Raw genomic sequence first — 27468 nt, 5'->3', positions numbered from 1 at the left:
AGGGTGGGCAGGCTAATTAGGGAGTCAGGGGGCCGGGGGGTGTCCTCCGTGTGAGCTGGAATTACCTGGGTCAGTCAGAGTGGGGCTGAGCTAAGGAGAGAACAGGGGCCCAAGCTGAGCTGGGGAGCAGAGCCGTGCCAGCCAGAGGGGCCAGAAAAGGAGCCAAGGAAGCAGGTCAGGGCTGGGAGCAGCCACAGAAGCAGCCCAGAGAGCAGACTTGTGCTGGGAGGAGAGCTGCAGCAACCAGAGCCAGAGGGGCCAGAGAAGGAGCCCAGGGAGCTGGAGGCAGAGCAGCAGTGCTGAGGCAGAGTGGGGCTGGGTGCGGTGAGCAGCTAGGGAGAGCGAGGGGGACCCTGGCACGGAGACAACCCCAGCCAAGAGGCCCTGCAGGCCAGACTTGGAGGGGGATCGTAACCCCGACGGGGCGGGGGCAATGCTGGGAAGAAGGGTCACCTAAAGCCTGAGGGCATGTGGCCACCACCAGAGCATGTGTCCGACCCACAGCATCCGTGCAGCACAGCCAGGGCCTGAGAAGGCGGCCTGGGACTTGTGAGGAACAGACTGAACTTCCCTGACGTTCCATGGACACTGGTTGTGATGTCCCTGTGCCACAGAGCGGGGTGAGGGGTTTTCCTTTAGCCTTTCCTATTTTTCCTTATTTTTTTTAATTGATTGCTGTTTAATCAATTGCATTTGCTTGGAACTGTATGCAATGATCAATGGGTCAAGGAAGCATCCAGTGCAGAGAGAGCAGCCTGGAGTGGAAACACCCTAGCCCCTGCCCTTAGTGACCATGACAAGGTTGGGGGTCGAGCCCCCCAGGAATCCTGGGCCCAGCCTTGTTTGGGTTACGAGGACTCTGCCACACAGGAGAGTGGAAGGGGAGCCCTTGAGGTCAGGCAGGCCTCTGGGTAAAGGAAGTGGGAGCAAGGACTCAGATCCTTTCGCTAGCCCACTTCACCAGGGTAGTGAATAAGCCAGGAAAGTTCCCTACAACAGTGGGACCATTCCCCCACTTACATCTGCAATGCGCAGGTAGGATGTCTTAGGCCACTTCCACTCAGGTGCTACAGCCCCATTGAACGGGTGTTCAAGAACACAATTCAGCCTATAGCCTGCAAGTTCCTCAATTAAATGTAAGGTATTATTAAAAGGAAGATACTTCCATGTAGCACTTTTTATCGTGAAGGGTCCACTCCATATGCAACAATCACTTCTAGAGCAGGACAAATAATGGAGTTTTTGGTTTGCTGGCTATGCCAAATAAACTTTTTTTAAAAATCATTTCAGGTCAAACTAAAAACGAGGTTTTTTTAAATTAAATTTTCAGTGAATTGAGAAGGAGTCAAAAAAAAAAATCTTTTGGTTTGTTCAACCCAAAACAAAAAGACAAAAAAAACCCCACATTTTATTTTGATTTGGGCCATTTTTTGTTTCATATTAAAAAAAATAAAATGTTAAAAAAATGAAATATTTAAATTTTTTCAGATTTTTTTGTGTGTTTTCCCCCCCGACTGAAACAATTTGTTAAAAATCGGCACAAATTCACAGAATGTTTCAGTGTCACTGAATCTGTTTTTTTTTTTATTTTTAAGTTTGTCATCTAAAAATCTCACTCCGCTCTAATCCCTTTTCCTGCCTCTGAAATGGAGCCACTTCCTGGGGGGAACACAGCAGGGGTTTAAGAGTGCAGAACAACACTACACAACATTTTATGTCAGGAAATGAGGAAGAAGAATGCCTCCAATCTGAAGTGCAGAGGAGATTTCAGGGGCAGGAAGTGTGCCTATCTGAACTGGAATCTGTCCAGGATATTGTGGTTCACATCCTTGCTTTGGTGAAAGGTGTCATGGGACATAAGTGGGGGAAGACCTCAGTTTTAGCATCCAAAATATAGCACCTCCTGCAACATAGCACTGCCTACCTTACAACAGAGTTATTTCTCTTCCCTTTGTTCGTCTTGTCTATTTAGATTATAAACTCTTTGGGGCAGGGACGGTCTCTTATAATGTGTTTGTATAGCGCCTAGCAGAGTGGGGCTTTGATCATGGTTGGGGCCTCTAGGCCCCACAGCTATGCAAATGACAAAAATCGCAATGAATAAATAACAAATCCCTGGCACCACTTCTCCAGAACCCTAGGTTTTCTCTGAAGGTCTCCAAGGCTCAAAGCTGTTCAGCTTGTGACATCAGACAAGCTCATGGCCCAAGGTGACGTATCGAACCTTCATTGCTAGGCTCTAAGTAGGATTTAATTTGCTGTTGTCTTTTCTTAGCCATCATGGGAGATCTAGTCACACCCTGGAGAGGCTTCCTGGAGATCAGCCAAAGTGAGATTCCTATTGACATTAACTCGAGAGGCACCTGATCACAGATTTTCAATAAAAGTCGAAAGTATAAATTGTACATGTTACTCATCAGGGGAGTGTTAGCGCACCCACTTCACGTATTTCCTCGCTAAATTCTTGCTGCTCATCAATGAGGAAGAGAAACAATCACAGCAAACTTTAGATCCAGATCCAAATTTCCCCATGACTCAAGGGTGTTCAGATCCAAGTTTGTCTGGCCCATTATTAAAACATTTATATTATAGTAGCACCCAAATTCTTGAGTCAGGTTCAGGACCACAGTCTGTTGGGTGCTATACCAATAGATAAAGAAACAATCCCTGCCCTAGACAATATACAATCCAAAAGGCACAAACAAGCAAAATAGTTGGAGGCATGGATATAACATACAACAATCTGATGAGGAATAGACGCAGCTTTGTTAGTTAAATTTTTTTTGTTAGTGTGGTTTCTTTGTTTACTGGTTTCTGGATCCTTTATTATAGTCATAAGGGTCAAGTCTAGATTTGGATCCAAGTTTCCCTTAAGTGTGAGGGTGCTTGTTTCTGGCCCATCTCTTCTGTAAGTCACAGCTAATGACCAACTTTTATATAGGTCGTTTCCAGCTCTATCGAGGAACATAAATGAACTCGTTGAAGTTCAGTTAAAATCATCCACTCTTTCAGTTTTAAAAAGCATCATAACAAACAAGAGGCTAGTTTGCTTGTCCCCTGGATGATCTCTCAGTGGGAAACAGCTGCTGAAGTAATTGCTTCTTGTAGACCTAGCGGTCTATTTGCATTCAGCCCTGGCTGAGATCTTACTATAGGCATCTCAGAATTCTCTGTCCATCTCCTTCAGATCAGAGTAGAGATCTCACACAAACTGATAAATGGATGGATTAGGATGAATTCTTGCCCCCCCCCCCAGCTAAATATAGATGTGTGCACTGAGCTTTTTATAGAGAAGGTAACAGAGAAGGTGAAAAGGGAGAGAGGAGCATGGGGAGAGGACTGAAGAGGGAGGATGATGCAGATGTTGAGAGTGGTTGCAAAGTGGACAAGATAGGAGCTAATGGGAGAACCGGTGTGCTCTTCACCTCCAATTTAATAGGAAAGCTTTTATTAAAGAAAAGTTTTGGTTTTAGTGTTCATTTTTCTGTCTCTTCACCTGGAAAACTGGGTTTGCTTCAGTTACTACAAGTTTGATCATTTGAGGCAGCCCCACACTTTCAGTGTGTTTCTTCTAAAATTTTCTGAAAAACCATGTGGCATACATGAGAATACATGAGCAGCATGCTCTCCTGCAGTGGACTGGGAATCAGAAACCTTGCTCACTATTCCCAGCCCTGACTTTGTCTCCACACAGGTAGAATCACTTGGTTTGTCTGTGCTTCACTTTCCCCAGCTGGAAAATGGGGAAAACAACCTTCACCTTTGTGAAGTGCTCTGAGATCCTGGGGTGAAAGGTCGTTGTACCCACACCCAGAGAGCATTATTGTGACTAGAGTTCATTGGAGACCATCCACAACACTCTCCCGATTCCACTTCTACACACCACTTGGGAGCTCTCCCTTAACTCATTTGACAAGCGTACTTGGCTGGTCTGTGTCTGCTCTATATTTAAGTGATATCATCACTACCTTTCTACTTCACAAGGCAATAATACAATTCCTGAGTGGATAAACTATGATGTTCCTTATAGTTTATCACAATGAGGGTTCATACAGAGGAAAGCAAGGGAGTAAAGCAAGTAATAATTCAATAGCACTTACATTGTGTTCATATGCTTCAAATTGCTTTTACAGGCATTAACTAGTCACTTACCATTATTATTACTATAATTAATCAAATTAACTCTAATACTGCTATTGTAATAAAGTTGTAGGGCCCACTTGTGGCCAGCTCTGCACTGATGCATGTCGCTCTTACAAAAAAGTGCCCTGTTTGTGCTTTAATGTCTGCGCAAAAGAGACAGGACTTATTCCAAATGAGATCATTTTAAAAAAAGAATTGTAAATAGTAAGTGGCATAAGTACATATCTGGGAAAAATCTTTTATCCTGAGCAGTTCTTGGCTAAGAATGGACTCTGTGATAGAGGACATTAAAGGTTAAAAAAGGGATATAGAAACTATTACACAGAGATAGTCACTGGTAATACATTTCCCTGCACTACTATATTGCTGACATTCAGCTATGTAGCATGTGTGGATTCCAAGATATTATGTCCTTTGTGTTTAGTACTTAAAACAAATCTCTGAATTACAGGGGCTCTTTAGTGGCAAATTAACGTAAGATTTACCTATTGAATGCTACATCTTGGTGTCAATAATGACACCTTAAATTGCAGCAACATCAGAGTAAATTATACAGCAAGTATAAGTTACATTTAATCAGATACAGGAAGATGGGGAAACAATCATATCGGTCAAGGACAGTACATCCTTTGATTCAGTTTACTTACAGGAAATAAAGGGCCAAATCCTGCTCTCATTTGCACACAAGCAGCTCTCACTGAAGGCAATGGGAACTGCTCAGATGCTAGTAAGAGCAGAATTTGGCCAAGGAATGTTATTTTAGAGGCAAGACTGACTGAGAACTAACTGATCTACAGCCCTATGAAGTCAATGGGAGTCTATGGATTTCAATTGGTCTCAGATCAAACCCAGAACACCCCGGCTACCATGGCGTTCTGTGGTGAGAGGACAGATTGTGTCTTTTCTTCTCCTAAAGTGAGATCATCATCCTGACTTCCTGCATAGCACCGTCCATCCCAAAGAACCTCCCAAAGGGTGGCCCTGCTTTTATATATCCTTTACACAGACCCTCCCACTGAAGTGTCACTGAGTCCTCCATCAATATATATGCAGCACCAGTGAAGTTCAGAAATCAGGCAGACTGCCAGCATACAGCATGCTCCATTATAGCAGCCAAAGAGGAACATTTTGGCCAAAAAAACAAAACAAAAAACAAAAAACCTGGGGCAATCCCTACTTCTATGGAAAGCCCAATGTACATGCCGACTGGACAGGAGCTTGGCTTTTAATGTCTCCTCTGATAGTAAACTGCACTGAATTCAGTGCCTCTAGCTGAGAAGAATGAAGGACTGAATCAGCTATATGGGAATCCAAGCCTGTTCCACGAAGACCAGCAGTTACAAATCTGGTGCTATGGCTCCATGTTGTTAATTACACTTAGAATGTTTATAGTGTTTCCCCTCCAAGCTGTAGATCTCAAGGTGCTTTGCAAAGATGGTTAAACATCATGATCCCTATTTTACAGATTGGGAAACTGAGGTATAAAGAGAGGCCGAGACACTTGCGCAAGATCACACAAGTGAGTCCATGGAAGAGCCAGGAAAAGGAAACAAGCTTCCTGAGCACCAATCTGGTGCCCCTTCCACTGGCCACTCCCATATTGTAATCCTACTATCAGCTCCATGCAAGAGCGGTCACTCTGGACTTTTTTAAAAATACCCATTTTCTACGGGTAGTTTCATTTCTCTATGATCTCCCATGATTCACCCCAAAAGTAAATTTTAATAGTTTCATGTCCAGACACCACCAGGTCACTGGTTCAAAATTTAGATTTTGTAAAAACAAGGTTTTGGTAATGTAGAACCAGTTAAAATGTTTTCATGAATGGTTTTAAAATCCAATGGAGAACAGTATTTTAAAGTAAATAAAACACTCCCCTGTACTGTTTCCAACCTCCATATCAAGCCACTTAGCTCAGGGGTGGGCAAACTTTTTGGCCCAAAGGGCCACATCTGGGTATGGAAATTGTATGGCGGGCCATGAATGCTCACAAAATTGGGAGTTGGGGTGTGTGGGGGGGGGGGTGAGGGCTCTAGAGTGGGGCAAGCCCTGGACGCTGCTCCCCAGCAGGAGCTTGAGGACCAGATTAAATTGCCTGGAGGGCCAGATGCGGCCCCCAGGCCATTTAGCTAGTCAGAATCAGAAAGCGAAACTGACTAACTATAATCCAAAATAAAACTGATCAATTTGTATTGTCTAGGCAGAAAGATGCTGACAAGTCAATCGGATTTTAAAAATTCTTCCAGATTTAATTATCTAAAATGCCATTAGTATGATAGCTAAGAGAATGTGTTCACCAAAACCACAGGATCTCTCTTTAAAAGAACGCTTGGAATTATGCTGAGTCAGAAGAATGTCCTCCATCAGTGGAAAATTTGCCTGTTTTAGGACTGCAGGATTGGGCCTAGACTACCATGAAACAAGATTTTTGTTTCATTAAAAAAAAAAATTGCATGACTTGATTGGTGTTTACAAGGTGTAAGTGCAGCTAAAGGTGAACTCCAAATACAGAATTTGCTGTTACAACTAAAAATCCTGTAAACTAATCCATCCCCTCAAAGTAACAGTGCTGAGTATGGGGAGTTATAGCATATCAGAGGAGATGCAAAAAACCTGTGTCCTCCAGTACACCATACTGTTTAAGTACAGTTTTTAAAATCAGTTGTAAAGCTAGGATAATAGAGGAGGCCTGAATTATAAAGCAATCTAAGGACTTGTCTGAACATAAAAGTTGTACTGCTTTAACTATATCAGGTTAGTAAACTGAAAAACCTTCCTAGTGTAGAGACAGAAATACCGGTATAAATGTGTTTATAAACAAAATATCTTCTTCTCATATGGAAAGGGGAAGCAGCTAGACCATTTAAGGCACCTTTATTCCAGTATAATTGTGCCCACACTAGGAGTTCTACTGATGTAACTATTTTAGTTAAAAAACCAAAAAACAACCAACCCACCGTACTACCTCTAACCAAAGTAGGTTAGACCTGTACAGAGATTCCGTACACACCAGGCCTAAAAAGGTCAGCCACATCTGCAACCAAAACAAAAGCATTGCATTTGTTTATGTCCTCGTTAATTCTAGGTTAATCTGTTCCCACTGCAGCACTGAGGAGCTTTTTAAATCTATGAGACTAAAATGCTGCAAAAATGTCCCTGTTTACTTTCTTCTGCCAATCTGAGATGCATGTATTTAAAAGTAAAACCAATGAAACTCCTGCAAAAGTCAATAGAGCAAAGTCATCAAAAGCTTTTGATGTGTACAGCAGGGTGCTTAAAATCCTATCATACTAGCTTCCTAATTGAGAAGTCCCCAGGGGCACCAAAGAAACTCATTAAAGCTTTGAATAAAATATGCCACTTACGATGCTATTAAATGCAAATGGTTGTGTGTTTCTACAGTCAGAACAAACCTGTAAAGAGAAAAGGATGAACTGGCTTATTTTAAAACACTGATTTATGTACTGCAAAACTAAACGTTCAGGGGCAAAATCCTGGCTCCTGTGAAGTCAATGGGAGTTTTGCCACAGACTTTGATGGAACCAGTATTTCACTGTATAAATGTTTACAAAATTTAATATATCTATCACATCCTCTCCATTATCCAATCACAGTGGAGGATGGACTGATTTGAGGACAGATTAAAAGAGCTAAATAGGTTTAGTCTGGCTAAGCCAAGGTTTAGTGAAGGAGACAAGGCCCCACATTTTTATCTAGTTCACAAGCACACAGCTCATCGTTTGTCAGCTCATGCTCCTGGAAGCATTAATTTACACTGGCAACGCTCAAAGGCTTAACAGAGATATTAGCTCATCATTCCCCGTTATTGTGAGCATCGTATTTGCACACTCCCATTCTGTTAACTTGATACTTATCCTTACAACATGACAAAGGTGATAATTGGGACTAATGGGATAAACTTAAGAAAGGAAACCTGTAGACCGAGTAGCTACCTCTGGAGAGAGATCAATTGAACTGTGGAATATTCTCCAAGAAGTTGTGGAAGCTGTATTGCTTGGAACATTTATAACTACACAAGACAGAGCACTGGAAAATATAAAAACCAATCCCATATTGGCAAGGATATGGACTGGGTGACTTCATAGGTCATTTTCATCTCCGAGCTGTATGCGTGATTACTTCATTAGACTGCAAACTCGTCAGGACACAGCTTTAATCTGACTGTAAATCATTTATTTTAGGCACAGGTAGGCTGCCCATTACTGTAGAATCATAGAATATCAGGGTTGGAAGGGACCTCAGGAGGTCATCTAGTCCAACCCCCTGCTCAAAGCAGGACCAATCCCCAATTAAATCATCCCAGGCAGGGCTTTGTCAAGCCTGACCTTAAAAACTTCTAAGGAAGGAGATTCTACCACCTCCCTAGGTAACGCATTCCAGTGTTTCACCACCCTCCTAGTGAAAAAGTTTTTCCTAATATCCAACCTAAACCTCCCCCACTGCAACTTGAGACCATTACTCCTTATCCTGTCCTCTTCTACCACTGAGAATAGTCTAGAATCGTCCTCTCTGGAACCACCTCTCAGGTAGTTGAAAGCAGCTATCAAATCCCCCCTCATTCTTCTCTTCAGCAGACTAAACAATCCCAGTTCCCTCAGCCTCTCCTCATAAGTCATGTGTTCCAGACCCCTAATCATTTTTGTTGCCCTTCGCTGGACTCTCTCCAATTTATCCACATCCTTCTTGTAGTGTGGGGCCCAAAACTGGACACAGTACTCCAGATGAGGCCTCACCAATGTCGAATAGAGGGGAACGATCACGTCCCTCGATCTGCTCGCTATGCCCCTACTTATACATCCCAAAATGCCATTGGCCTTCTTGGCAACAAGGGCACACTGCTGACTCATATCCAGCTTCTCGTCCACTGTCACCCCTAGGTCCTTTTCCACAGAACTGCTGCCTAGCCATTCGGTCCCTAGTCTGTAGCGGTGCATTGAGTTCTTCCGTCCTAAGTGCAGGACCCTGCACTTATCCTTATTGAACCTCAGATTTCTTTTGGCCCAATCCTCCAATTTGTCTAGGTCCCTCTGTATCCTATCCCTGCCCTCCAGCATATCTACCACTCCTCCCAGTTTAGTATCATCCACAAATTTGCTGAGAGTACAATCTACACCATCCTCCAGATCATTTATGAAGATATTGAACAAAACCGGCCCCAGGACCGACCCCTGGGGCACTCCACTTGACAACGGCTGCCAACTAGACATGGAGCCATTGATCATTACCCGTTGAGCCCGACAATCTAGGCATTTCTATGGTACTCATCACCTTACAGGGCTGGTGTGATGATTAATTAATGTTTCTAAAGAGCTTTGAAGAATAAAAATCCTAGACAGACACTTAAGGAACCTCTGCATGGCAAAGAAACCTGCAGTAGCAAGTCTCAGAGCCTGGGTCTACAGACTTAGGCTCCCACAGCTTACACTACACAGCTAAAAATAGCCACGTAGATGTTCCATCTTGGACTGGAGCTTGGGCTCTAAAGTCCAGGGTGGGGGTTGGCTTTTTCCTGTGCAACCTTAATTTGGGCCTCTTGGACATAAATTAGGATACAATTTGTAGTTACATGATTACTTTACTTTTCCCACAGGGACCCTGCCTCATTCAGTACATAGGATGGACAGTGCTCACTTAATGAGTACATATTCAATATTTTATCTTCTCATCACCATTCACTGTGTGGGGTCAGGTCTTATGTACTACATACTATTCAAACCTTGCTGTCAAGCTAGAATTATTAATTTCCTCATAGGCTTTTCTATGGTGCTTATGGCTCCAGAATCTGAGTGCTTCACAAACGTTACTTTATCACCACAATAACAAAATGAAGGGGTGGGGATATCCCTGCTCTACAGATACAGGAGCTGAGGCACAAAGAAATTAAGGCCAAAAGGCATCTACTAGTTTTGGGTGCCCCATCTGAAATACCAAGGGTCTGATTTTTTTTTTTTTTTTTTTTTGTATTTTCTACTCCATGCATCTGATGAAGTGGGTTTTAGCCCATGAAAGCTTACACCCGAATAAATGGGTTAGTCTCTAAGGTGCCACAAGTCCCCCTTGTTCTTTTTGCGGATACAGACTAACACGGCTACCACTCTGAAACCTGATTTTCCAGAGTACTTGCATTACATAGCACTGAATATGTTCACAGCACAACTCCCACGGATTTCAGCTGCAGCTGTTGAGCACTCAGCACTTCCGCAAATCAGACTCCAGAATCTCACGTCAGGTACCCAGAACACGAGGAGCACACAATTGTGTTCCTGTGGAAACTTTGGTTTAAGTATCTTCCCAGCATCACATAGACCCTTTGTGGCAGAGGCAGGAATAGAATCCAATTCTCCAGTGTAGCATGCAACTGTCTTAACCGTGAGATCATTCTCTCTCTTCCTGCAAGCCCCTGACTCATTCAGCACTCTCCCTCCAACAAGTAGAGTTCCTCTGGGCAGTGTCCACTGACTTTGAAGAGCAGCAGATGTCTGTGGTGCTTTGCTCGGTGTCCTCTTCCAGCCACCTGATTTTCACCCTATGACCTTCACTCCCGCTCCTGGTTTCCCATTTGTCGTCCCCAGTATTCAGTTGTGGCCTAGGTTCACTGGCCCATCCCCGGCCCCCACAGCTAAGAGGGAGGGCCTTAAGCTATGAGTGGGCTTAGACCCATCTTGCAGAACCACAATAGGTACTCTCCTTCCAACTTCTGTAACAATGAAGCAGGGGTCTGACAGACAACAGCCTCCTGGACTACCCAACCCTGATTCATCTCCAGATCAGATCCATCCTGTGCACTGAATGAGGCAGGGTGGAAAAAATTATGTGATCATGTAATTGATTATCATAATGCCTACGCACAAGAGGACTGAATTAAGGTTGAGTGAAGAAGGTTTCCTAACTTATTTCCTACCTTTTGACTGCTTGACTTTGCAACCTTTATAACGTTCTTTTAATGTAGTGTTTTCTGTGTAATTAGTATTTATGCTGCTGGGTGATTGGTGTGGTGAGTCTAATTATTCTCAGAGTGTTAAATTTAAAGAGAACGACTACAAACTATTAGTAATTAGCAAAAGTAATTGATTCCCTCATACTGTCCAAAATATTCTGAGAGAGAGAGAGAGAGAGAGAGAGAGAGAGACTGTATGTCTGAACCAAAAAGCCAGGGTGTCACCCACAGCAGCTTTATTACATTGCAGGGTGAGGTTTCACATTCAGAGCAGGTGCTGATAAATACCCACCATACCTATTGCCTGTACTCTGGAATAGGCCTGGGGAAGATTCTGGACTAGCCTAACATCAGTCCCAGTGACATACCCTTAACACCAGCCCTATCACAGTATAATGCTGCTCTGTTTGTTTTTCAAGCCTCTCCACTATGTCACAGGTAATTTTGTTAGGAACCGTTTCCCCCAGGAACAAGCTAATGTGGAAGTGCAGCAACAGTGGTGCCGTCAGCAAGCGCTTACTCATTGCGGGTGAGGTAAAGTGGCTATCCGTGGTGACACCATTCCCTTTCCCTGAAGGCAGCTCTCTCCTTTATCCTCTCTCTCATGTTTTCCTGGCAGGCTCCCCATTTCTGGGATATGCTAATCTCCCAAATGGCATCAGACAGAACTATCAACTGAAGCAGGAATGCCTCCTCTGCAGTATTTAGTTTGATGAGCATGGTGCACGATTTACAGACGAAACTGAACAAAGCAGGCTGGAGAGGATTTTTACTGTATCTGGACTCTCTGCTTGCTCCCCAACCAGTCCCACCCTGCCTCTTCCTTTACCTCTTCCACACTCTGTCAGCATCATTCAGGGCTCTGTCTTGGGCCCCACTTCTCTTTTCACTTTACCCCTGCACAGCTTCATCTACTCACCTGACTTTGTCACCAGCTCTGGGCCATGTCTTGCAAGGCAACGAGCCCTTCTTCAGATGCACTGAAATACAGCAATTCCCAGAGAATCCTGGGCTGCCAGCTCTCTCGTCCATTTTTGTTCTGTGGTTTTTACAAAGAAGCAGAAGGTAGCTCAGCAGTCGACCAGCAACACAACCCCCGGAGGGACTCCAGACTGAAGGCTAGTGTTTGGTCCCTCACTCTCAGAGCAGCACCAAGCTCTACAGTCCTTTTACTCACTGTAACTTTGGGAGTACAGGGACAACGCATCCATCCCAGTACGCTGCAGCGAGTAGTGACCCCTTCTGACTGGTACAAGGCAATAAAAATTGCATCGGGATTGCCTCATTGGGCGGGAGGGTCTTGGGTAGTAGGTGAGGGGAAGTTAAAAAAAAGAGGGGGGGGGGGAAGAGATGCAGAATGGCTGGAGGAATGAAGATTATCCCTCAGCTTCTCCTCAGGGTTGGTGGGGTACTAGCTGGACTATAAGGTGGATAGAACACTGGCTAAATCATCAGGTAGTGATCAATGGCTCCATGTCTAGTTGGCAGCTGGTATCAAGCGGAGTGCCCCAAGGGTCAGTCCTGTTCAATATCTTCATGAATGATCTGGATGGAGGATGGCGTGGATTGTACCCTCAGTAAGTTTGCAGATGACACTAAACTGGGAGTGGTAAATACACTGGAGGGTAGGGATAGGATACAGAGGGACCTAGACAAATTAGAGGATTGGGCCAAAAGAAATCTGATGCAGTTCAACAAGGACAAGTGCAGAGTCCTGCACTTAGGACGGAAGAATCCCATCCACTGCTACAGACTAGGGACTGAGCAGCTAGGCAGCAGTTCTGCAGAAAAGGACCTAGGGGGTACAGTGGACGAGAAGCTGGATATAAGTCAGCAGTGTGCCCTTGTTGCCAAGAAGGCTAATGGCATTTTGGCCTGTATAAGTAGGAGCATTGCCAGCAGATGGAGAGATGTGATCATTCCCCTCTATTTGGCATTGGTAGGGTCTCATCTGGAGTACTGTGTCCAGTTTTGGGCCCCACACTACAAGAAGGATGTAGACAAATTGGAAAAAGTCCAGCCGAGGGCAACAAAAATGATTAGGGGGCTGGAGCACATGACTTATGAGGAGAGGCTGAGGGAAGTGGGATTATTTAGTCTGAAGAATGAGGGGGGGGATTTGATAGCTGCTTTCAACTACCTGGAAGGGGGTTCCAAAGAGGATGGATCTAGACTGTTCTCAGTGGTAGCAGATGACAGAACAAGGAAGAATGATCTCAAGTTGCAGTGGCGGAGGTTTAGGTTGGATATTAGGAAAAACTTTCACTAGGAGGGTGGTGAAGCATTGGAATGGGTTACCTAGGGAGGTGGTGGAATCTCCTTCCTTCAAGTTTTTTTGAGGTCAGGCTTGACAAAGCCCTGGCTGGAATGATTTAGTTGGGTTGGTCCTGCTTTGAGCAGGGGGTTGGACTAGATGACCTCCTGAGGTCCCTTCCAACCCGGATATTCTATGAACCAGCCACTCCATGGGGATTGCTGAGGTCTTATCTTGCTCTTACCATTGGTTGATCTTGAAGTGCTTTAACAAAGGAAGTATCACAATCCCCAGTTTTCAGACCGGAAAAGCTGAGACAGAGATGAAGTGACTCTCCCAAGGTGTGTGGTAGAGTCTCCTGCCTCCTAGCCTAGCACCATATGCACTGGACCATGATGCCTACAATATGTTAGGTAAAATTAGGGAAAAAACCTAGCTATTTGTTTTTCATTGTACGTTTCAGTGTTGCCAACTCATGATTTTGTTGTGAATCTTGAGTTATTTGGTGTCTTTCTTAAAGCCCCAGCTCCTAGGGCATGTGAGTTTGAGAGAATTTCAGCTTTCATAAAAAAGTAAGTTTCCAGCCTCATGGTGGGGGGCAGGGAGAGGAAGATTGAAAACATGCCCCCTAAAGGCTCCAAAAGCAGAAGCCAAAAACAACCCTCAATATTTATTGTTTTTAACATCTCATGATTTTTAAGCCAATCTCATGATCTGTTGAGGCCTGACTCAGGATTCCCAAATGTCTGTGGTTTGGAACACTGATCTCTGCAGCTTCCAGGCTGTTCCCTGAAACAGAAATCCCCCTTGCACAAACAATGCCATTGTTAGTCTTGACAAGTCTCCAGAAGCACAAAAACATGTTTGTTTCATAAATAACCCACTGGGGGAGTTTCCTTGCTGATGTAGGGTTTGGGATTTTTTTTCCTTTAAAAGCTATTTTGCCAGCTTCCAAGAATCTTTATAAACCTAAAATTACTGAGATTGAGAGTGTTACATGATCAGCTTCTAACACAGCAACAAACTCTGATTCACCGAATGATAGAAATTGGAGATGAAAAACAGCTAAACTAGATCTAATGGATCTGGCTGGGTAGAATCAAGTAGCTTTAGATAAACCCACCTTCTCTCTGGACAGTAGCTGTTCCTTTAATAGGACAGCGCTGTTAACATTTGATCCTGTGCAGTTCAGTTGCAGAGAGTTGCCCAGAGATGGATGGGGCAAATTGATTCTGCATTATGAGACACTACTGTGTGGTTGTTGGATTACTCCTGCCGAGGACCAGGAATGAGGCTTAAGAGGAGAGCAGATAGATAAGTGCCTCATTTAGCAAGAGCATACCTGAGCCCATGTCTCCGCTGGAGATGTCTTACCGTCACGGCTACTGGCTGAAATGTATAGAGTGCTATTTCACCACAGGAACATTGCACAATGGTTTAGGATGAGTAGTGGAATTGTATGTACAGGAGGGCACAATACAATTAGTTATGCAGCTTGTAATTTGGGCAGGTCATCAGGGTTAATATCCTATCCTTGCAAAAAGTGCCATGGAGTCTTTGGTGACACTTAAGGGCTTGTGTGTTGGGTTTGAGACTCATCTAAAAAGAGGGCACCTCTGAGGACACAATGCCCTCTAATACTGCGCTGAAGTATTGGTTTAGTATTAATGCAGTGGGAAAAGCATCACCAGTTGAATCATCAGCACCTGTTCCAACATCACCCTGGTGTTTCCTTAGTCTTCCATCCTGCCACTAATCCGGCTCTATCCTGCGTCCCTTGTGCAATAATATTTAATCAGCTCTCAGACCCAGATGGTATGGCAGTGTGCCATTTCAGGATGGGAAGTTCTATGTGGCTGATTGGTAGTTTTCTGTGCCAAACACAACAAGACACTTGGACACCAGACTGATGGATGTGGTATTTTAACCTAGACACACAGAATATACACCAACAAGGCAATTTGGGGAAGCCCAGTCGTCCAGCAGCAGAGTAATTTTCTCCTGTATGGAAGATCTAAATACAGGTCCTGACCTCCTTGGGACATTGGAGGCCAGGAGTACTGAAGAGACATCAAGCTAGTTTCTCTGGGAAGGCTAAGAGCACAGGTGGAGTTTCCAAGCTCATCCTTCACTGAGCTAGCAAAGAGCACATCAATAGCTGTATGTGGAACTGTCTGCATAGCTCAAAAGCTGCTTAATTTAGTTCCTTGTAGCTGCCAGCCAGCACAGCAACTCAGCACTTCTGTTGAAAGATAGTGATTGTTATCTCACTGTCTGAGAACAGGTAAGCCATTCTGCTCCCAACACTCCCCAGAGACCCAGCAGCTGCTGGGGTTTTAATAATACTCCTTTTCATTTGAACAAGAGAAACAATGTAGCCATCATAACTATTACCTCCATCAGAAGCTCCCTTCCAAGGGGCTAGTAATAGGGCACAGAACCCTTTGCCTCTAGCTTGTTGGTTCAAACAGAGCCTCAGTCTGGCTGACAGTGAGACACCAACAGCTGCTACCATCAGACAGCTCTTCAGTGGCCTATGAGAAAGGAAATACTGGCCAGCTTCCAGTTTCTAGTGGCCTAGTGTTTACATTGAAGAAATCGCCACCTCAACTATGTGCTGGCAGTTTCATCAGTGAACCCTGGAGACTGAACTCCCCACATTCCAGGGGTGGGAAGGGAAGGAGGCACAGGGGGCATCTATAGATTGACACTGAGGTACACTTGATGGGATAGCATTGGGAAAGCTTGTACTGCAACTGCCTGTGTTGTTCCTGTTAGTAATTAGAAGACTTGGCTCTCTAGGGCTGTCAAATTAGCCCTAAACTTAGTTTAAAAAAAAAAAAAAAGGAAACACCACCTCAGTTATTGTGTCCCGTCCCCCCCACCTCTCCTGAGCTTCTCGAGTGAAAGCCACTGGCAACCGGAGTTGCCCATGGCACACTAATCTATACCACTGGGTTTATGTGAGTGGAGTGGGGATGTAGAATTATATTGGAAAAATGGGGTGGTTGACAAGACAGGAATTTTGTCTCGTAAATTATTCAGGTCACAGGATATAATCTATAGTTGAAGTCCAGGCCTGTGGTGGTGTGTCAGGGTCACTCACCACACTGGGTCCTTCTGCTGGCCGTTTCAGGAATTAGCTCTGGTCAGCAGGTGTGCCCTCCCGTGGTGGTGGCCCTCCCATCCTGGTCTCCACCTGCAGACCCACTCTCTGCTTCGTGGCACAACCCTCCGGCCGTGTCACAAGCCGGGTTCCCCTCTTCCGGGGGACTCCTTCTGCAGCAGTCCAGCCACTCCTCACAGCAGCTGGGCAGTCCAAAGACTGGCTGCTTCTTCAGCAGTGAGGGGGGGAAGGGAGAACACAGGCCCACCCACTACTCTGGGTCCCAGCCCAGGGACCCTGTGAACAACAGCTTCCCACTGCCCCTCCTTTCTTTCTCCGTCAGTCTGTCTCAGTTCCCTGGGCCACTTCCCCGCAGCCCCAGCACCTTTGGCTCCTGCCTCTGGCTCTTTCACCCTCTTCCCAAGGCCTCAGGCCTGCACGCCCTAGCAGCGCTGTTCACGGTGCTAGTTTCTGCAGCTCTCTAGGAAGCTGGTCCTCTCCATTGGGCCTCCTGCAGCTTCTTTTATATGGGCCGGCTGGGCCCTGATTGGCTGGTCCAGCCACGGGCCCTGATTGGCTGGTTCCTTGCAGCCCTCCAGGCTGGGTTTTAACCCTATCAGGCCCAGTGCGGGGCAGACGCCCCATCACAGTTGGAGTGAAACAAGTTCTACTGTGCGACATGGTGACTGTCAAAGGAACATAAACTTTGAATATCTATAAGGGCACTGGTTTGTGTGTCTTCTGTCAGCGTTTAACACATTTCATCTTCAGAGCACTTTACACACATCCAATGATTATACAGTATAGTTCTAGAATGCTCCCATGAGGCAGACTGCAGCTCCTCAAAAGGTATTTAGGCACCTCACTCCCACTGATTTCAGTGGGAGTGAGGTACCTAAATACCTTTTGAGGATCTGCACCAGAGGTACAATTATTACCACTTTATAGCTGGGGAAACAGACACAGGTTAGCAACTTGCCCAAAGCAATAAAAGGAGCCAGTGTAAGAGAAAGGATTAAATCAGAGTTTTCAGGCTCCCAGTCCTGTACTTAGGCCAGTAGTTCATACTTTCCCCCTGGCTTTTCAGTATTTTCTTCTTTTAACTGCTCTTGTTTTACACCATTTTAAGACGTGTTAACTATTTGCTGTACTGTAAAACTGGAAAACCATTTGTTTACATCTCCTTGTTTCTTCCCGTTATACTGCATTGTACAGGTTTCAGCGTAGCAGCCGTGTTAGTCTGTATTCGCAAAAAGAAAAGGAGTACTTGTGGCACCTTAGAGACTAACCAATTTATTTGAGCATAAGCTTTCGTGAGCTACAGCTCACTTCATCGGATGCATACTGTAGAAAATACAGAAGATCTTTTTATACACACAAACCATGAAAAAAATGGGTGTTTACCACTACAAAAGGTTCTCTCTCCCCCCACCCCACTCTCCTGCTGGTAATAGCTTATCTAAAGTGATCACTCTCCTTACAATGTGTATGATAATCAAGGTGGGCTATTTCCAGCACAAATCCAGGGTTTAAAAAGAATGTCTTGGGGGGGGGGGGGAAGAGGGGGAGAGATAGGAAAAAACAAGGGGAAATAGGTTACCTTGCATAATGACTTAGAAAACAGGGAAAAATAAAGAATGAGCTCTCAAAAATGGATACTCCCATAAAAAACCAACCTTCCACACAAACTTCCTCGTGGCTGGACTTTACTAAAACTAGACAAGCCCGATAACATCACGGCTAACCTGGTGGCTGAACTTTGACTTTGTCCTTACCCATAACTATTTTACATTTGGGGACAATGTATACCTTCAGATCAGCGGCACTGCTATGGGTACCCGCATGGCCCCACAGTATGCCAACATTTTTATGGCTGACTTAGAACAACGCTTCCTCAGCTCTCATCCCCTAATGCCCCTACTCTACTTGCGCTATATTGATGACATCTTCATCATCTGGACCCATGGAAAAGAAGCCCTTGAGGAATTCCACCATGATTTCAACAATTTCCATCCCACCATCAACCTCAGCCTGGTCCAGTCCACACAAGAGATCCACTTCCTGGACACTTCAGTGCTAATAAACAATGGTCACATAAACACCACCCTATACCGGAAACCTACTGACCGTTATTCCTACCTACATGCCTCCAGCTTTCACCCTGGCCACACCACACGATCCATTGTCTACAGCCAAGCTCTGCGATACAACCGCATTTGCTCCAACCCCTCAGACAGAGACAAACACCTACAAGATCTCTATCAAGCATTCTTACAACTACAATACCCACCTGCGGAAGTGAAGAAACAGATTGATAGAGCCAGAAGAGTTCCCAGAAGTCACCTACTACAGGACAGGCCTAACAAAGAAAATAACAGAACGCCACTAGCCATCAACTTCAGCCCCCAACTAAAACCCCTCCAATGCATTATTAAGGATCTACAACCTATCCTGAAGGATGACCCAACACTCTCACAAATCTTGGGAGACAGGCCAGGCCTTGCCTACAGACAGCCCCCCAACCTGAAGCAAATACTCACCAGCAACCACATACCACACAACAGAACCACTAACCCAGGAACCTATCCTTGCAACAAAGCCCGTTGCCAACGGTGCCCACATATCTATTCAGGGGACACTATCACAGGGCCTAACAACATCAGCCACACTATCAGAGGCTCGTTCACCTGCACATCCACCAATGTGATATATGCCATCATGTGCCAGCAATGCCCCTCTGCCATGTACATTGGTCAAACTGGACAGTCTCTACGTAAAAGAATAAATGGACACAAATCAGAGGTCAAGAATTATAGCATTCATAAACCAGTCGGAGAACACTTCAATCTCTCTGGTCACGCGATTACAGACATGAAAGTTGCGATATTACAACAGAAAAACTTCAAATCCAGACTCCAGCGAGAGACTGCTGAATTGGAATTCATTTGCAAATTGGATACAATTAACTTAGCCACTCCCAGTCTCTAGTCAAGCCTAAGTCATTATGCAAGGTAACCTATTTCCCCTTGTTTTTTCCTACCCCCCCCCAGACGTTCTTATTAAACCTTGAATTTGTGCTGGAAATGGCTCAACTTGATTATCATACACATTGTAAGGAGAGTGATCACTTTAGATAAGCTATTACCAGCAGGAGAGTGGGGTAGGGGGAGATATTTTTTCATGCTGTGTGTGTATAAAAAGATCTTCTACACTTTCCACAGTATGCATCCGATGAAGTGAGCTGTAGCTCACGAAAGCTTATGTTCAAATAAATTGGTTAGTCTCTAAGGTGCCACAAGTACTCTTTTCTTTTTGCATATAGAAAGATGTTGCTGCTATTTGCCAGGCACTTTCTAACAGGCCTTCTCCAGCTCTAGCTTCTGTGATCCATATGTCTCACTGCATACTAGATCTAACAGACAGCCCTAAGAAGTCCTATTCAGACACAGAAGCATCCCCAAATAGCCCCCAAAGTGCTGCTGTTTGCTGCTTTGTCAGAGACACTGACTCTGTCATGGCCCCTGCCCTCTCCTGGGTGCACTGTATTAGAACTAGAGACAGGCAAAACTGTGGGATTGTTTGTGTTTTTGTTTAGCAACTCCAGGCTATTTCCACAAAGGGACTTAGACACCTGTCACAGGAGCTTCTACTCACCATTAAGTGATGCCTCCTCCTGGCTGCTCTGGGGACTAGTTCTTTCAACCCAGTGCCCACTTCCTGCAATTCCTCAGCCTGTTGTCTCAGTCTGTGGCCCCCCACTTTTACGCTCAGCTACTGGGCTTTATACAGGCCCCTCCTGCTCCTGTCCACCTGAGCTTCCTCTGTAATTAATCCTTACTGAGCCCTGGCTCCTCCTCCAGGTGCAGCCTATGCAGTTAATTGGCCCACCTGGCCTCCTTAACCCCTTCAGGCCATGGACACCTCATCATATACCATCCCCCTCAAGCCTGAATTCTCGTGAGTAGAGATGCTGCCTGTCCTGCATTTGCCTGAGCTCGGCCTGCAGGTCATCCCTTTCCTGTTCCAAGTCCCTCACCATGAGGAGCAGTCTGCCTTTCTCCTCCATGGTGTCCCAGTACTCTCTTCGCTGCAGTTGTAGGGCTCCTGCAGCTTCTTGCAAGACCTGCTTAGCCACTACTAATTTCTCCTGTAGCACCTTTACCTGCTCCAGGACTCCCTCAGCCCCCTTTCCCTCAGAGCTTGAGCTCCAACTGTAGCCCACTTCGCTTCAGTGTTAGTGCCTTTGTCGGTCTGGGCCTTCTTCATTCCAGTCATTTTATCTTCTAACTCCTTACTACCCACGACTGTGTGCATGGGCTGACCACCTGTCAGGTCCGTGGTCATCACTACCACTTCTACCATGCTGGTCTCTGGCGTACTTCTGTCCCTGGACAACCACTCTGTTTTTCCTGACCCACTGGGGTCCATGCCATTCCCTTTGCTACACCACGATTCTTAAGAGGGAAGTGCCTCTTTGCATGGCTGGCCTTTCTGCACCCAAAACAAACCCTCTCCCTTGTCTTGCTAGTAAGCCATGTTTCGGCCTCCTCCCGGACTCTAGCCCTCTCCTCACAGTTCATATAAGGGCATCCCCTCCTTATGTGCCCTTGTCAAGGAGAGGCAAAACATGCCCCTCCCTTTCCTGTTCTCCCAGCAGGTTGGGCTCTTGGGCCTCTCTTGTTTTCCTGCCTCCCAAGTAAGGCTTCTCAAACCCATACAGGTAGGGGCTCTCCCTTTTTAGGTGTCCGCTTTGCCTGCAGGCTTAATACTCCTTTGGCTGGGCTTCTGGCCTCCTGGGCCTGATATCTCCTTTCCAGTCTCGATCTCTGCAGCTTCTGCTACTTCCCTTTTGGAAAAGCCCATATAAATACTACTGCTGGTCAGCCAGCTTCATCAAATATTTTTGCAGGTATATCTCTGCTTCCTACAGTCTTTGCTGGCTCTCCAGCACCAGCCTTAGTAGGACCTGAAGCCATTCCAGTTGTTTGTCAGCCCCCTTCTGCGGGGGTGGCAACTCCAGGTTCCAGCCTGGGACACCATAACTGCCCTCTGCAAGAGAGAGAGAGAGAGAGGAAAAAAAAAAAAAAAGCTTCCACATACAGCAGCCCCATTGCTCTTTCCTCCCTGCCCCCCATGGCCTTTTACCCTCCCTTTGTATTGAGGAAACTGCCCGCCCACATTCTCCACCAGTTTGTCATGGGGCCTCTACTCACCCCTCCACCTGGCTGCTCTGGGGATTACCTCTTTCAGCCCAATGTCCTGTTCCTGCAGTTCTTCAGCCCACTGTCTCAGTCTACAGCCCCCTTCTGTTCTCAGCTACTGGGCTTTATACAGGCCCCTCCTGTTGCTGTCCAGCTGAGCTTGCTCTTTAATTAATTCTTATTGCTCCCTGGCTCCTCCTTCTGGTGCAGCCTATGCAGTTAATTGGCCCACCTGACCACTTTAACCCCACTGGGCCTTGTGTGGGATGGCCACCCCATCATAGCACCTAGCTACCACTCTAGTGGCCTAAGTTCAACACTTAGGCACCACTAAGATCCTCAAAACCCCTGTTAAGATCCTGGAGATGCCTAAAGTCCCTAGTCCACTGCTGGGGACGTTCAAAGCTGCCTGAGGCCTGACCACGCCTAGAAGCTCAGTGCCTAAGCCCCAGCGGGATTCACAAACAAACCATTCCCTTGCCCATCTCGCCCATGGGGCCCAATCCAAAGGCATTTCAGAGCAAGCCTAACCTACAAATAAAGAAAACCAGACAGAGGACGCAATGCCCCCCCCCCCCATTATACCCAATAGCATCATCAGGACACTCACATGTGGGAGACTTAGATTTGAATTTCTGCTATGGCTGATTTGGAGCAGGGACTTAAACAGACCGCTCCCACATCACAGGTAAGGGCCCTAACCACCGGGGTACAGGGTATTCTGGGGTGGAGCGTTCTCAATCTCTCCTTTTGACGCTGTTCCACTTTGTATGTTTCTTGGAGCAGCAACTGGAACACAGGTGTCCAGGGATGCACTCTAATCCCCAAGCTATAAGGCTGTTCTCACGCTCTCTCTGGCCCAGTGAATGAATTTTTCACAAGAAAAGACTGAACTGGCTTAGGCACCTAACTCCCTCAGGGGTGGGGAGTTAGGTGCCTCTCTCCTCAGCATTTCCTACTGGCTCATCTAGGCAGCTCCTCGTTGCTCAGCGTGCTGGCTCTTGTGAATCCCATTCTTAGGTGCCTTGTATAGGGAGCCTGAGTGCCTAACTCAGGGCTGTGGATTCCAGTGGGTGGCAGGCACCTAAACATTAGGTGTTGTAACACCTGCATCCCTTTGTCCAGCTAGCCTTCCCAGACCAGAGAGTTCAGGTCTGAGTCCCTCTTCAAGTGAAACCTGAGTGCATTTGGATTAGACGAGAATGGAAAGCAAAATCTCAGATCGTATCTATATAACAGAAACTAAAATCTCACCTCTGAACACTCCTGAAACATAGGGCATGAAATTCAGATCCTGATGCTCAGATCTGGCTGATCACGGAGATAGGTTTGAACTGTGTTCCATGTTTGTGATTTAGATAAAGGCTTTTTGATTTGGGTCCTTCTCACGTTTGCATACACAATGCTGAATTCAGCTTGTCTCTAAGGGGGAGTGAATAGTTCAGGCAACCCTGCAGCAGCAGCAGCAGCCAGGTAATAATAATAAAAAAAGATATCACAAGGATACTATCAGTCTGCTGCAGCTTGTGTAGGACTCTTTGCACAGTCCTTTCCCTACAGAACAATCAAAAACAAAAGCAAATCAATAAGGTCCTGCTCCTATTGAAGTCAATGGCTAAACTATCTGTTGAGCTAAAGTCACCCTCTGTTGCCGTCTCTAAGGCCTGGATTCAGCAGCTTGTTCTGCCCTGCAAGACCCCCAGGCCCATTGATTTCACTGAAGGGAACACTCTGTGGGCCAAGGTGTCCACCCTGCAAAACAAGTTACAGTAGAGCAGTGGACTGGGACTCAGGACACCTGGGTTCTGTTCCTGCAGGCTGAGTGACCTTGAGCAAGTCACATCCAATCTTTGTGCCTCAGTTTCCCCACCTGTAAAATGAGGATAATGATACCAACCTCTTAAAAGTGCTTTGAGATCTACTAATGAAAAACACTATTATATAAGCACTAGGTATTAATTATTATTATTAATCTTTTTGGAGACCGTCACCTTGTTGTGGTGAAGGGGCTTGCGTGTTCCAATGATCCTCAGAGCTAATTTGTCGGGAGCTTCATGTTCCTGGCAGGGTCTCCCAAGGTGAACAGGTCTGAGGGGAGGTCCCAGACAAAGCACGGTCCAATCCCCCAAGTCCTCAATGGTGGATCAGGCAGAAGAGGGTCCTCGAATCTCATGTAAAAGCAGATGAAGGCTGCAGCAAATGGAGATGTCCCATCATCTCAGACTTTCCCCACTACTGGGCTCCAGAGCTCTAACTTGTCATGATCGTGTGGTCGCTGTAGGCGCACCAGCTTCTCCACATTAAAAGAAATCACGCGCAGGCTTCTACCACGGGAAATAACATCTTTCTGCGGGAGGATTTACAGTTCCAGGATCGGACTCCTGAGTCATCTCAGGACCCATATGTAAATCCGTGGTAGAGATCATCCTCACATTGAGGGATCACCAATCAATCATCGATCATTATTATTAAATTAGATTTCCATGATTCCCTAGTGGATTGACTTCCCTGGGGGACAAGGATTGCACCCCAAACAGGCCCAAAGAAAGCCCCATCTCTACTGTTACCACCAGGTGCCCACTGACCAAAAACATCCTCCCAGTCTCTGACCATACTAGATTAAGGAGCCCTATTGTAAGGGAGCAAACTGTGTTTTTGCTCATCTGGGCCCATTTGCTTGAGAATCTGACTGATATATCATGAGTGCAGTAGATTTTATTCCAACTGGAAGGACTTTGAAGATCTAATTTAATTTTCACTCTTTGTGAAGTTTGTTTTCTATGGATTTTTCCTCTGGTTGCACAACAGAATTTCCCTTCTGGGTCCAGTCACTCACTCTTTCAGGTTTTCTGACAATTTGCTGCAACATCCTAGTTGCAAACAGGGCAAGGGAATCTTTAAACTCCAGGGCAAGGGAATCTTTAAACTTTAAAAAACCTGTTTTAATTTAATTTTTTTAAACATTGGCCATTGTGTTAGGATTTCTAAAAACACTTTTTTCTAATAAAACCTAAATCTATTGGGCAATGCTTCTTTAAACAGCCACATATTGCACTGTACTCTAAAGGCAACCAAACTCATGCACTGAGATACTGCAAAAGGGAACACATCCCTGAAGGGCTTCCACTAAGGGCTTGTCTTCACTATAAAGTTAACTCATAGTACATCTACACTGCAATAAAAGACCCGCGGCGCAGCTGCGGCTGGTCTGGATTAGCTAACTCGGGCTCAGGGGGGTTCAGGCTGTGGGGCTAAAAATTGCAACGTAGACGTTTGGGCTCAGTCTGGAGCCTGGGCTCTGAAACCCCGTGGCTGGGGGGAGGAGATTTCAAAGCCTGGGCTCCAGCCTGAGCATCTACACCACAACCTGTGCTCTGTGAGCCCAAGTCAGCTGATCTGGGTGCTGCAGGTTTTTATTTTGTAGATCTAGGGACACCCTCCCAAACCATCCTGGCTCATAGCCATGGATGGACCTGACCTTTGTGAATTTATCTAGTTCTCTTTTTAACCTTATTATAGTCTTGGCCTTCGCAACATCTTCGGGCAAAGAGTTTCATAGGCTGACTGTGCGTTGTGTGAAAAATTACTTCCTTTTGTTTGTTTTAAACCTGCTGCCTGTTAATTTCATTGGGTGGCCCCTAGTTCTTGTGTTACGAGAAGGAGTAAATAACACTTCCTTATTTACTTTCTCCACAGCAGTCATGATTTTATAGACCTCAATCATATCCCCCCTTACTCATCTTTTTTCCAAGCTGAAAAGTCCCAGTCTTATTAATCTCTCCTCATATGACAGCCGTTCCATACCTCAGTTCTCCTTTTGCAAGATATAAGACTGACTTCAGAAGGCAGGAAATTTTGTAAGATTTCCCCCATGAGTTCAATTCTCTTCTATTCTCTATATGTTCTTATACCACCCTCATCATTGTAATATCTGAGCACCTTCCAGCCACGCAGTAAGTAACATGACCAACATCTGTCACAGGTGGTTCATTCACTCATCTTCTTGCCATGGGGGGAATTGTATGTGCCATGTACTGCACTGTTTGGAAAGGATTTTGTTCAGTTCATTTCAATGTACATGCTGCTATGTGTTTCGCCATTGTAGATAGACAGAATCATCCCAGCTGATCATCTCTGAGGCCTACAGAGGGAGAGAGATTCTCAACGTTAGCTGGGACCCAAATCATTCCTGGTTTTAGAGATCACAGTCTGCATTGTGACATGCACACACACAAACCAACAGGGAGCCTGTGCTGTTCCTTCATATTTAAAAATTTTATGAAAGCTAATGTTAAAATTATATAATACTCAGGTTAAGAAAAGAGTGTCTGTGCATCTGGATATAGTGCTTATATTATCCAAAAATACAAAGTTTGTTTTAAAAGTCATAAAATACATATAGTACATAATCTGAAATAACCCAAATTTAGGTGAATAAATTTAACAATACAGTTTGGATATTAGCATCCAAATATTTAGGGACATCACTCATGAAAACTTATACAGGGAGTTGGTTGTAGAAAGCATATATAGCAATGAGTGTAGCTTGTCCCTCAGTAATTGAGCATGTAGGATAGGTTGTCTCCCAGTAAATACAGTCCATCAGAGAAGTAGTCCAGTTACTTTTCTGATTTCGCTTCTCAATGGCTCTCCAGCTCCTCTCTCCTGGTATTGATGGTGTCCGGTGATATGTTCTAGATAGATGTTCCTCAACCACCTGGTGGTGTCTGACACCATGAGTTGCCACATCAGTCGAGCTTAGTGTTAACCGATTCTGCATTCTCTCAACATTCCCTTGTTACTGGGGTCCCATGCACCCAGGGCTCCAACGATCAGCGCGGGTGTTTGAATCTCATAGCCCCTAACTCTCAAGGTGTCGGCCAGAGGGCCATATTTCTCCAGCTTTCAAGATCGGGCATTGCAGAAGGCCGGGGTCCTGTTTTCAAAGAGAACTGTGTATTGCATTCAGGAAACACAGCAGCTCTGCCTCCGATCCATTTGCCTGGCTGTCCTCCTCCTCACTATGAGCCTCTTTCCTGAGCTGCTGACAATTCCCTCATATATTTTGTGACACTGAGAACTTTGTTCAAACTTCCAGTCAGTATTGCTGATAACAAGACCAAAGGCTCACGTGATGTCGAATGGTATGGTTCAGCAGAGCTGTGCTGATTGTTTGACTTGGCACAGACAGATCCACCCCTCTGGCTCTGGGGCTCTTCACACTAACAGCACCAAAAAGCTACATCCTCCCAGAGATATGAGTCTATGGCTGTCTGCAGCTCTTTGCAAGTAGTTATCGCTCTCCTTTGAAATATGCCTGACGGCTATTGTCGAGCAAAAATACAGGTCCCCATTATCTCTGTTGACTTGGTAGAAGCATTACAGGTGCCCGTACTCATCCCCGTGTGTCCTTTCTCCGATCCCATCACCTTCCTTTGGCCTTCTTATTTTCACACTCTTGCCATGTACGTGAACTTTTTTTTTAAGTGAATTGAAAAAAAAATCCCCCAAAATATAAAACAAAAATAACCCCCGCCAGCCAGAATAGTTGATAGCTGTAGAATGTATTTAAAAATTTCCTTCATGGAAATTCCCTAGCACAGCATGGAGATTTCCTGGCGTATTAGACTCTTCTGTTTTTCAAGGCTGCAAGCAAAGAATGGAAATTTCCAATTACTGCATCAAAGGCTGCTGCTCTTCTGAACGTCTACTTAGCCGGGGTCATCTGCTCCTATAGAACATCAAATAGTGCAAGGTCGCAACAGGGAGGATTTGATCAGCTGCACCATTTCCTGGACAAAACACA

Source organism: Chelonia mydas, chromosome 1 (assembly GCF_015237465.2).
Source record: "Chelonia mydas isolate rCheMyd1 chromosome 1, rCheMyd1.pri.v2, whole genome shotgun sequence".
In the NCBI taxonomy this organism is placed as follows: Eukaryota; Metazoa; Chordata; order Testudines; family Cheloniidae; genus Chelonia; species Chelonia mydas.
The sequence above is the reverse complement of the archived record's forward strand: the minus strand, read 5'-3'. Positions refer to the sequence as shown.